General features: G+C 38.6%; 1 pseudogene; it reads left to right on the forward strand.

Annotated features, from left to right (window-relative positions):
* Window positions 1–6,133: 6,133 nt before the first annotated feature.
* LOC130217979 (B-cell receptor CD22-like) lies at window positions 6,134–9,340 on the forward strand (annotated as a pseudogene).
* The last annotated feature ends 2,179 nt before the right edge of the window (window positions 9,341–11,519 follow it).

The following is an 11,519-nucleotide window of genomic DNA, read 5'->3' on the forward strand; positions in this document are numbered from 1 at the left end:
GTCCTCATTTGTAAGTCGCTTTGGATAAAAACGTCTGCTAAATGACTTAATGTAAATATAAGATAGAGTAAAACTAATAGCGAGATGCACCCTTGGTCAGCAGCTAAGAGTAAATCGTTGGTTATTTTCACTAATGCAGTTTCTGTACTGTGATGAGCTCTGAAACCTGACTGAAACACTTCAAAAACATTGTTGGTCTGCAGAAAGGAGCATAATTGAGCAGAAACAACTTTTTCTAGTATTTTAGATATAAATGGAAGATTTGAAATAGGCCTATAATTAGCTAAGTTGCTGGGGTCCTGTTGTGGTTTCTTAATAATAGGCTTAATAACAGCTAGCTTGTAAGGATTTGGAACATGGCCTAAAGATAAAGAAGAGTTGATAACGTTAAGAAGAGGTTCTCCTATAACAGGTAGCAATTCTTTCAGTAATTTTGTTGGAATTGGGTCCAACATACACGGAGCTGGATTAGAGCTATTTATAATTTTATCTAGCTCTTCCTGTTCTATGATTTTGAAGCACTGTAGGTTATTTTGATTCAGTGGAATGTTTACTGGATCTGATGTATAAGGCGGTGCAGAAAGTTTAATATCTCCTATTTTCTGTCTAAAGCCTTCTATTTTATCACTGAAAAATTCATGAAGTCATCACTACTAATTTGCAGTGGAACGTTTTGTTCCAAAGATGACCGATTATTTGTTAATTTAGCAATGGTGTTAAATAAGAATCTAGGATTGTTATGATTATTTTCTATCAGTTTGCGGAGGTGCTCAGCCCTGGCAGATTTTAAAGCCCTCCTATAGCTGGACATACTGTCTTTGTACACAATTCTAAAAACTTCTAAATTAGTTTTTTTCCATTTACGTTCCAGGGCACGGTTGCTGTTTTGAGAGCGCGGGTATGACTATTATACCATGGTGTAGTTTTATTCTCTCTAGCCTTTTTAGTTTGATGGGTGCCACAGTATTTAGAGTGCTAGTAAAGATGGCATCCATACTGCTGGTTACTACATCAAGGTCATTTGCGTTTGCGGGTGCATTTCGAAATAGAGAGAAAGAGTCAGTGAGGGGCAGAGTTCAAAAGGGAGACAGCTCTGGGGAAAAAGCTGTTCCTCAGTCTGCTTGTTTTTGTCCGGGAGAGCCTGAAGCGCCTGCAAGAAGGCAGGAGTGAAAACAGTCTGTGAGCAGGGTGAGAGGTGTCCTTAAGAATACTGCGTGCTCGGCGCAGACAGTGTTTCTTCTGGATGTCCTCAATGACTGGCAGCGTAGTCCCTGTGATGCGTTGGGCAGTTTTCACCACCCTCAGCAGTGCCTTACGCTCAGCAACAGAGCAAGACAGCTGATGAAAGCTGGTTCTTCTTAAGTTGCCTCAAGAAGAATAGGCGCTGGTGAGCGTTCTTGACCAGGCTGCAGGTGTTGGTGGTCCAGGAAAGGTCCTTTGAGATGTGGGTCCTCAGGAACTTGAAGGATGAGACAGGCTCAACGGCCATCCCATTAATGTTGATGGGATCATGTGAGCCTGTTCGTCCCTTCCTGAAGTCCACAATGAGCTCCTTGGTCTTGTTGGTGTTAAGGAGCAGATTATTGTCGATGCACCAAGTGGCCAGATGCTGTATCTCCTCCCTGTAGGCAGTCTCATCATTATTGCTGATTAGACCAATCACTGTGGTGTCATCTACAAATTTGATGATGGTGTTGGATCTGTTCACAGGCCTACAGTCGATGGTAAAGAGGGAGTAGAGGAAGGGGCTCAGCACGCAGCCCTGTGGTACACCAATGTTGAGTGTGACAGTGGTGGAGCAGATGTGGCCCGATCTAACATTCTGAGGTCTGTTAGTCAGAAAGTCCATGAGCCAGTTGCAGAGAGATGCGTTGATATCCAGGTCTCTGAGTTTGATCAGTAACTTAGAGGGTATGATAGTGTTGAATGCTGAGCTGAAGTCAACAAACAGCATTCGTGCATAAGTGTTTTTATTGTCCAGGTGTGTAAGGACAGAGTGCAGGGCATCTTCTGTGCTCCTGTTGCCACGTTAGGCAAACTGATGTGGGTCCAGTGCGGATGGCACTTCATGATGATGGGTGTAAGTGCTACAGGGTGGTAGTCATTCAGGCATGTTGGGCTGGAGTGTTTGGGCACTGGCACAATAGAGGTGGTTTTAAAGCATGTTGGCACAGTTGCTAGGTTAAGCGACAGGTTGAAAATGTCTGTGAATACCCCAGCGAGCTGTTCTGCACATGCTTTGAGGACGCGCCCAGGAATACTGTCTGGTCCAGCAGCCTTACGCACATTGATTCGACTCAGTGCGGTGTAGACTTCTGAGGAGGTGAGTATGATAGGTGAGTGGTTGGTTGAGGAAGTGTTCCTGGTGTAGGGTTCTGTATTGTCTCTTTCAAAGCGGGCATAAAAGTCATTAAGCTCGTTCAGGAAGGAGACATTTGTGGCTGTGGGGGTGGACTGGCTGGGTTTGTAGTTGCTGATGGCCTGGATGCCCTGCCACATGCGCCGAGGATCAGAGTTGGAAAAGTGCTCCTCTAGCTTTAGCTTGTAACAGTGTTTGGCCTTTTTGATGCCCCTCTTCAGATTAGCCCTGAAGTGCTGTAGGCCTGTGCATCCCCTGATCTGAAGGCAGTGTTGCATGCCTTCAGCAGGAGGCGCACCTCCTTGTTCATCCATGGCTTTTGATTTGGGTATGTGGTGATCTGTTTCTGGGTTGTAACACTGTCTATGGTGGTGTTGATATATTCCAGAACAGAGGAAGTGTACTGTCAATGTCTGTGTGAGAGCCACAATGGCCTGGGAAGCAAACATACTCCAGTCTGTGTGTTTAAACCTGTCCTGGAGTGGAGTCTACCCCCGCTGGCCACACTTTGATGGTCCTTACTGATGGCTTCACACGGTTGATGAGGTGTTGTACTTGGTGAGTACTTGGGGGTGAGAAACAAAGAAAGGTGATCTGATTGACCCAAGTGGGGGAGGGGGTCACAGCGTATGCTTCAGCCATGTTGTGTAAACTTGGTCTAAAGTTTTGTTTCCCCTTGTGTGGCAGAAAATGTTTTGATGGAATTTGGGGAGCACTGTCTTTAAGTTTGAGTGATTAAAATCCCCCGCAACAATAAAAGCAGCCTCCGGTGAGCAGTCTGTTGTTTGCTGATGGCTGCATGAAGTTCATTCATAGCAAGCTTGGCATCAGCATCGGGAGGAATATAAGCAGCAGTTATTATGGTGGAGGTGAACTCCGTGGCAGATAAAACGGTCTACATTTAACATTTATGCGGGATGAATAAGAGTCTATATGGCTAAATTGTAAATTTTGTGAATTTTTACTTACTAGTCAGATAGAGCGAAGAATTCTGGATATGTTGTCCGACAGGAGTTCAGCTCCAGCTCGACTGGGGTGCAGGCCGTCAGCGCAGAAAAGCCTAGGATGCTCCCAGAAAAGATTCCAGTTATTGGCAAAGAGCAATTTCTGTTTCATTTCCTCGGCGGTAGGTAGGAAGCGGTCCAGAAACGATGATCTGCGTGGCGGGTGAGGTGTGTCAAACCGTCTCGATCAGGCTCCGGAAGTCGTTCTTCAGGATCTCCGTCTGCCGGAGCCCGGTGTCGTTCGTGGAGGACGACGGCACAGAGGCTCTCGGCAGCGCTCAGGATAGTAGGTATCTGTGCAGAAATATTCTTAACCCGGGCACCAGGGAAGCAGAAAGTGTGTACTTTGTTACCTTAGGGGGAAGCGGAGGGGACGTGGCGCACGATGGAGTCACCGATGATAGCCACATCGCGACCCGTCTCGCGGAGAGGGGCGAAGCAGTTCTCCGTGGGATCTCGAACACCGGTGGAGGAGATGTTCTGCTCCGGGACCGGGCAAGCACCTTACGCGGCTGCACCCAGGGGCCGTGGTAGCCGGGTGTCGGCGTGAATGACGCCTGGGCGAACCGCAGTCCCGGTGCGCTGGGCCTGGACAGAGAAACACGCGGGGTTGAGGAAGATGGAGTATTGTGATTGTTTTGTACACTTACCTCAGACGAGCGAGTACAGGGTACGTTGAGCAAAGCCCGTTGTTCCCGGAGCGGCGCTCGCTTCGTCTCGAGGGAGCAAATCTGGGACTCCACTGCTTCCAGCTCCAGCTCCAATGCCTCCATCGATGCTTCTCTTGCACTCAAGGACAGACACGCAAGCAACATTGTACAAGGTGAAGAGCAAAGCCAGTAAGTGAGAAAATAAGTGAATGAAAGAGGTCCGTAGCTTTAGCTGACCAGCGGTGCCAGCAGGCTAAAGTTAAAAACAACAGGCGGATGCTCAAGAGACAGAACATTTGAAAGTAGATTTTTTTGTATAAGTGTGTAAAGGGATTGTTCACCCTAAGTAGGAGAGACAAATATTTAGCGAATGAGGAGGTATTTTATAACAAAATGTAAATTGCTAGACTAAACTCCAAACACACGCAGCGAGGCTACCGTACAGCGACAGCGACGTCACTCGAGCATGCGCACCGACTGTCAATTGAATCGAATATATATATATATATATATATATATATATATATATATATATATATATATATATATATATACACACACACACACACACACACACACACACACACATAAACATGTGAATTTGGCCACGCATGAACTCAGAACAACAATTGGTCCCCAATGAAGGAATAACTGATAATCAAATATCCAAATGTATTAACTTTTGATAAATATGATCCATTAATAATTATGAACACAGTCTAAATTTATTGATCACTTGAAAAATGGAGTCAGATTAAATTCGGAACTGGAAATAAATAAATAAATTCTAATAAATCACAGAATTCTTTACAGAAGCTCTAGAAAAGGCTTACATGCTTTTAACCTTCACCCATGCTGTTAGTTCTGTCATTGGACTAATAAATGGACACTTACAAGACTAAAGATAAGCCAAAGAACAATTAAAGACAGTTTAAATGTATTAGATTGAATTAAGTTTAATCAAGTTTTACAAATTAAATTAAAGTCAATATCATTTTGATTAGCAAAGAGCTGAATTAAACTGAGAATTTAATGAAACCTTCTGAGTTAGTCGAGTGCATCTGTAAGAAAAAGAGGAAGTCAAGGAAAGATTCGAGAGATGAGCAGCGTTGCAGACTGGTGCAAGAGGTGTCAGTTGCTCTTTTTATACACTTGGTCTATAGCAGACACCCAAGATAAGTTACACTGTGACCTTTAATAAACCAAGAAAAATAAACTTAATCTGATACAAATATAATGCAGAAATATTCTTACACCTTAAATATGCGTTAAACTCAAGAGAGACATAAAGGTGCATATAAGGGTCTACACTGAATGGGAAATTAATACCAGAAATATTAGAATGTATAATGAGACATATCTAATAACACGGTTAATATACCATCCAATCATTATAAATATGTAAATTTACAAAAACCAATCAATCAATTCCAAAAAAAAAAAAATCAATACATCAATCAGGTAATCAGACTCCATTTTGTAATAGATTTAAAATGCTATCAGATTGTTTGTTAAAAAATCAGATAGTTATTACCTATACATTACATGATTACATATTAATAACACAACTGCAGTCAATTATTTGATGCACTCAATGTTTTGAAAGCAGTAATACTTTATTTATAGTCAAAAGTGTGTTAAAGAGACCATCAAAATGAAGTGAGATGAAAAAGGAAATAACTATATAGTTGTGGTTTGGTTTGGTCTGTTTGAGGTCATTTTACCAGTGAGTGAGAAGCAGAAGTTCAACACTTCATCTGTTTCTGTTTCCATCAGGTTATTAATACAAATCACAACATTACATTTAAGAGCCATAAAACAATGTTTCATTATTCATTAAACTCACTGGGATGTTATTTTTAAACTGCCAACATCTGAGAAACTAAATTTTATTACATTTGACCCTTAAACATTTCTGTACAAACATGGATTTTGGTCAGTTTAACATTATCTGAAAACAAGATTTTAAAGGTTATTAAAAGATCTTCTGTAACACATGAGGTACATTTGTGAGTCTTTAATGTGTTGTGATGTTTGTAGAGATCAGACTGCAGGTTTCAGGAAGTCTTGAGTCTTTAACACAGTCTGTGTCTTCAAGTGTCTGTCATTATTCAGTCAGTATGGAGCTCAGTCATCTTCCTCTTGTGCTCTGTGAGTATTATTTTCTCTGGGTGATTTTTCAGTGGATGTTCATTGCTGTAACTCAATAAATAGGATCCAGTAGTGTTTCTGTTTTTATTTTTTATGCTGCTCTGGGTTTACAAGCCATCTCTAGTCCATGATAAATGTCAAAGATGAGCCGGAAGTGTGCAGTCAGTGCTGTTTATGAAGGAGCCGTGAATGTATCACTATGATATCTGTTTTGTCTAAACTGCATTACTTCTTCAGCAGCTAACTCTAGTCTAGATCAAACAGACAAGTTTCTCTTTGTGCTTTTAGTGCTGATTTCAAACATCCACTCTGAAGACACTGAAGGTGAGAGAATTTACTTCATAATTCATAACATATCTGTGACTCTACATGAACTGTGAAAACTATTGAAAATGAGTGTTTTGATGCTTCATGTTGATTTTAAATTGGTCTTTGTGCTCTAGTTAAATGCATTATTTTTGTTTGTTTGTTTATATCTCATTTTCTATTGTGAAATAATTTTGTAAAATAATTTATTTTCTATCCAAGCTGTTCATTCTCATTGTGTAGGGCACTTAATAAGCGACTATGACTTCAGACTAAAACACTTCTGTATAATCAGATTTAGTTTGTGTGTTTTGCAATAAAAATTGTTCATGCCTCATGCACTAAAAACAGCATATGATTATATTTATTATATCACATAATTTTTATTGTGAATATTTGCCATTATACAGAAAACCCTAAAGCCAACTTGACTATTACTCCTGATCTGCATGTGTTCAGAGGAGAGTCAGTCACTCTCAGATGTGACATTAATGCTGAAGGAGTCTCTAGCTGGCAGTACAGCTGGTATAAAGAAGGTTCAGATTATGCATTCAGTGAATTACAGGAATACACATTAAGGTCTGTTACTGAGTCTTACGCAGGTAAATACTCCTGTATTGGCACTGAGAGTAAAGGTTCACGCAGATCACAAATGAGTGATGCAGTTCCACTGACAGTATCAGGTGAGTTTGATCATCTCTTCATATGCACACAAGATTATCATGTTATTAATGAGAGATTTCTCTATTTCAGACAAAGCCCAGACAGCTTTAAGTGTTTCTCCACAGAACTGGTTGACTGAAGGAGATTCAGTGACTCTGATCTGTGAGGTTTACGGCTCTACAGGCTGGACATTCAGCTGGTACATCATAACTCGTTCAGGTAAGTTATAATGTGCTTCTGTGGAGCGAGAATTGTTACATTATGTTAAATAAATCGATTATAGTCCACAAATAAATCTAAGGTTGCACAAAAAATGTACATTCTCAAATAATGGAATGAGACAAATAAATGCAGGAGTTTCACTAAAATCTTTAAAACAATTCATCAAATTTGTGTTGTAAATGACCTGGCAGAGTTGTGTTTATAATGTAGAACAGAAATAATCTTTACTGCTTAACATTTACTTATTTTATTTGATTTTAATTATGAATTATACGTGTGGACAAAATAAGCATTTCAAAGCATTCGAGTATATATATATGTATAAATAATATATGTATAAATGCTATAACAAGTATAACAAGTTTTTGGCCTACTCACCTACGTGAAGCACACTAAGAATTGCAGGATGTTTTTCCAGAAACGTTGTGTTAACACTTGTTGATACTTTAATTATTAGCACATTTTATTATATTAATTTGTGACTAATTGATTTCTGTGCTTCTCCTGCATATATTATTATATTCCATTTTTAAAACTAAATTTGACCGTTTTTGTGGATCACTTTAGGTTTATTTGTGGATCAGAATCTATTTATTTGAAATACTGCAACATTTTGCCCCGTCAATTTCATGTGAGAACACCTAATATAATATAACTGCCTTCAAACATCACATAGATTAGCTTCAGTCAATGTCATTCTTTCTGTATTCAGAAATAACTGATAAGACTGAACATCTGTATATTCTCACTTTACACAGACTACAGTGATCATTATTATTTATTATGAACCGCTCTCAGACAGCAGTAGAGGAGCTGAAGGAAAATACACTGTCAGTTCTGTTGCTCTAAAACACACAGGAGTTTATGTGTGTGAAGCAGAGAGAGGAAAACCAGCCTATAAAACAGATATGAGCAACACACAGCCACTGTGGGTCACTGGTGAGTTTACACAGAACTGAAATAATTGGATATTTCATATGAATAAACATTTATAAATTATTGCTGTCTCAGGTGTTTCTCCTCCAGTCTCTCTGGTCATCAGTCCCAGCAGAGCTCAACACTTTACATCTGACTCTCTTTCTCTGAGCTGTGAGACAAGAGTAACTCTACTGGATGGAGAGTCAGAAGATACACAGACAAAGGGATGAGTGATTGTTCATCAGAAACAGGATCTACATGTACAATCAGCCTCACCACATCAGACACTGGAGTTTACTGGTGTCAGTCTGAGTCTGGAGAGAATTATAATCCTGTTAATATCACTGTACACTGTGAGTCTGAGTGTCTGTATTTATTCATTTAAATCAGATTGAGAGCTGAAAGCATTAGACACAGTTGTGAATTGGTCTAGTGAGCAGAAAACACAACAACCACATAATACTGCATAAACTACACGGAAAAACTTAATTGTCACAAAAAAAATCAACCTATTTTAATATAAAGATCGTTATTTAATTTTCTCTTGAATAATGTCAGCACTCTGTTGATGTGTGTGTTGATGTTTGCTGTGTTTGTGTAGCTGGTGTGATTCTGGAGAGTCCTGTTCATCCTGTGACTGAAGGAGATACTCTGACTCTACACTGTTTATATAAATCTACAACTCCAGCAAAGCTCAGAGCTGATTTCTATAAAGATGGATCACTCGTCCAGAGTCAAACCTCAGAGATGATCATCACTGCTGTCTAAAGTCACATGAGGGTTTCTACTACTGCAAACACCCAGAAGGAGAGTCACCCAAGAGCTGGATCTCAGTCAGAGGTGAGAGTCTCTGAAACTGTCAGCTCATTTATTCCTTCATTTGTCCTTGTTCAGATGTAGTGCATGATAAAGAGCTTGTGTGTCTCTTTTTTTCAGCGTCTGGTTCAGATTCTCAGATCTCTGTCTTCAACATACTCAGTTCTGTTCTGGCATCTTTTCCATATCTGCTAGTGACAGTCGTGCTGATTGTCAAATGCTGTAGAATGAGAGGAAACACGACTGAATGATCTATTATTAGTCACTGTTATAAGTATTGGGTGCTGTGAGTTACTCAAAACCATTCATTACCGTAACCAAATTACACCGAAAAAATAAAGGGGTTGCTATTAATTTTTAATGTAAGGAATATACAGTTGCTCATAATGTACATACTGTAAATAAATTCAACAGTTCTGTATTAATCAGACAGTTATAATGAGAGTAAATCTTTATTTGTGAAGATCTTTTGCATTCTGTTTGTTTCAGTTAAAGACGTATAAATTTATCAGACAATTGCACAAACTCAATGACCAATGTATTTAGAAGGAAATTAACTGACTGATTTATTAACATGACTGTATACAGATTAAATAATACATTATTTAACTTTTTTTAAGTAAAACATATTTTTTTTTGTAAATTTGATGTTTGTTATTCAGATATTTTGCAGAGTAATTGTGTTTAAGAAGATTGTGTGTTATTGTTGTAAAAAAATAAATGATTGAAAAAGAGGAGAACCCAGTCCAGGAGACTTGAAACAAGCAGAATTCCTTTATTAAGACAAGTTGGTTAATCTGCAGTCATACAGCGTCATCAAGAAGTCCATGTGTCTACAGGAGCCTACTGGAGGTCTGCAGTCTGCGAGTTTTATCACAAGTCTGATTTAAGACAAAGATCTCCTGTCTATATTGTCTTAGGAGGAGGAGAGATGGCTTAACAAAGCATGCAAATTCAGTATTAGATTCAGCATGATAACCAGCATATAGGTGTTAGAAACCGACCCAGCTACTGACCACACAAGTTAATCAACAAAAGGGTTTCTGTAGCATGTAAGCATCACCCAAAGACAAAGGCAGAGTCGTTAGCATTTGCATTACTCTGGCTTAGCCTGTAGTCAGAAAGACAAAGGTAAATGGCTGGGCTGTTAATAAAATTATGTAATACAAAAACCAAAAAATATAACTTTTCAGTTATATGTAGATTATTGTTCATCAACTAGATTATATAAATGTATATTTCCACAGTTGTTTTGAAAACTGTCTTAATAAAGCTGAAATGCTGCAATGTTCAATGTTTGACTCAAATGTAAAGTTAAAAACATGTCTTTCTATTATGAGTGCATCCAGATTCATGAGGACTTTAAAAGTCAAGTAATTAAATCCCTTTCCAGGCATAGTGATTAGAAAAGGAAACAAAATACACTGATGATATAACCATTCATTGATTACATTTTTAAAGCACTTTAGTTAAACAACACTGACTGCATCATCTATTTATTTATTAACTCAGGAGAATTTTTCTTGAACAATCAAGAGAGAAGAAAACTGCAAAGATTAGAAGTAACACACTAAATTATAGTAACACACAAATTATTCATATTTTAAACAAATACATAAATACATTCTACATCACCTTTCCCGAAAACCCTGTTTCCTGATATTCAGTAATATAAATGATATTGAAATTAGCATGAATGTACCGCTGTTATCTGACTAGCTGGTGTCCTTTACCCCCTCCCTGATCACATCAGCTGCTTATGGAGATTATGGTTTGATCACTAAGAAGTAAATCAGTTATAATTGTGAAATTCTGTAAAAAAAAAATCCATGGAAAACACGCAAATTTAGGCTATATTACCTTTATTATCATTTTAAAAGTAAAATAATAAAAATTATAAAGATTTATATTTAGCCCATCATAAATGTTTTTCCCCCCTTGAAATTTGGTTGGCAGTTGTAAAAACGCCACCATTAACTATTAGGCTATTACCCGTCATTTCCTTTATTTAGCCTAACTTTTGTTTTCAGGTTACATTTTTATTTTTGGTCCATGAGTTTTCTGATGTATAATTTTACATGAGCAAATAGCAGTATAGCCTGAATTACATCATTTTTAACATTCCACCTTCTTACAGCGCATGTGAGAGGTTGATTCGCGGCAAATCCACTTAGCTTACTCACGCACTACATATTTCATTTATAACACTGTAAGCTTGACTTTGTAGGCTGATCATCTTTAAAATCAAAAGGTATTTTTTTAGTGTCCTAACTTGAGACTGCTGCTGCATAATGGGATGCCACCTTTCACACCTGCTATAATTAATATTTTAATTATAGTGTAGACTAGGCTATATAGTGTGTATTCTGTAGTGTCCAGTTAAACATTTTTATTAGGCTAGGCTACAATATTAACCCCTAACTGAAAAAC

The sequence above is a fragment of the Danio aesculapii genome, chromosome 3, assembly GCF_903798145.1.
Source record: "Danio aesculapii chromosome 3, fDanAes4.1, whole genome shotgun sequence".
Lineage (NCBI taxonomy): Eukaryota > Metazoa > Chordata > Actinopteri > Cypriniformes > Danionidae > Danio > Danio aesculapii.